Source organism: Danio rerio, chromosome 13 (assembly GCF_049306965.1).
Source record: "Danio rerio strain Tuebingen ecotype United States chromosome 13, GRCz12tu, whole genome shotgun sequence".
NCBI lineage: Eukaryota > Metazoa > Chordata > Actinopteri > Cypriniformes > Danionidae > Danio > Danio rerio.
Window position 1 is genome coordinate 35,356,394 of NC_133188.1, and position 1,424 is coordinate 35,357,817.

The following is a 1,424-nucleotide window of genomic DNA, read 5'->3' on the forward strand; positions in this document are numbered from 1 at the left end:
TTCAAATAAATAAATGAAGTTTACTGTAGATAGTTTGCAGTTTCATCAGCAGAAGGCAGCTTTAACACTTACAATGAGTTCTTAGGCCACTCTGCTTACAATCGCAAATCAACAACAATTATATTCTTACAAAACAACTCCTTTATCATGCATATAGTTGTTTTAACCTGATTGGTTGAAACACAGATAGACTTAGAAAATTTCCATGTGGGTGAGTGCGTTTTCTGTTCTGTTTCTTAGACGCGATTCTATTTGTCACCCAAAGCTGCTCAGCTCTCTTTATCAAAACTGGTTAAAAAAACGATATAATCAACATTTATTCAAGTCTATCTTGAAAAAAAGGAAAACACCTTTAAAGAGAATTAACACATAATAATAATAATAATAATAATAATAATATCAAAATCACTTTAGACAGTATCAACACAGCAATACAATAAGGAAAACAGTTGTTTTCAATCATCAAACCTTTCAGTTTCACTCAAGGTCTCCATGATGGAATTACAAATAGACAGGCAAATGTACTGAACATTCTTATATTTAGCAATGTGTTAGCTTTATTCATTATTCAATATAATTCAATTAATTATTTCATCTTGAAAATACTGATAGGTGATACAGTGGCGCAGTAGGTAGTGCTGTCGCCTCACAGCAAGAAGGTCGCTGGTTTGAGCCTCGTCTGGGTTAGTTGGCGTTTCTGTGTGGAGTTTGCATGTTCTCCCTGTGTTCGAGTGGGCTTCCTCCGGGTGCTTCAGTTTCCCCCACATTCCAAAGACATGCGGTACAGGTGAATTGGGTAAGCCAAATTGTCCGTAGTGTATGAATTTGAATGAGTGTGTATGGATGTTTCCCAGAGATGGGTTCCAGCTGAAAGGGCATCTACTGCATAAAACATATGCTGGATAAGTTGGCAGTTCATTCCGCTGTGGCGACCCCAGATTAATAAAGGTACTAAGCCGAAAAGAAAATGAATGAATGATTGAACGAAAATACTAATTCAAAGTATCATATTAATAAATCAATGAGAAAAACGAAAATGAGAAAAGGACAAACATTGATTCTAGCTTTAGACAGATTGAAACAAAAAATTTTGAATTCATCATTGTTTTTGTGAAAGATGCGGGCGTTTGTTTACTGGTGACACCAGCCTGATCTCATGAGGAAACGTAAGTATTTTAAGTTTAGTGGCTAATTCCAGTCGTACGAAAATGTAAGTTTTTAAAAAATAGGCGTGTCACCCAACCCCACCCCTAACCCCAACTGTCATCTGGTAATGAGCAGATAATACTAAATTGGACGAATTAGATCGTACAAATTTATACACTTAGCCACTAAATCAAAAAGTTAAGAATTGCTGTGAGATTGTGTTGGTGACACCTTTGATCAATCAGCAAAAAGGCAGAAATCCAATTCCATCAAGGCAG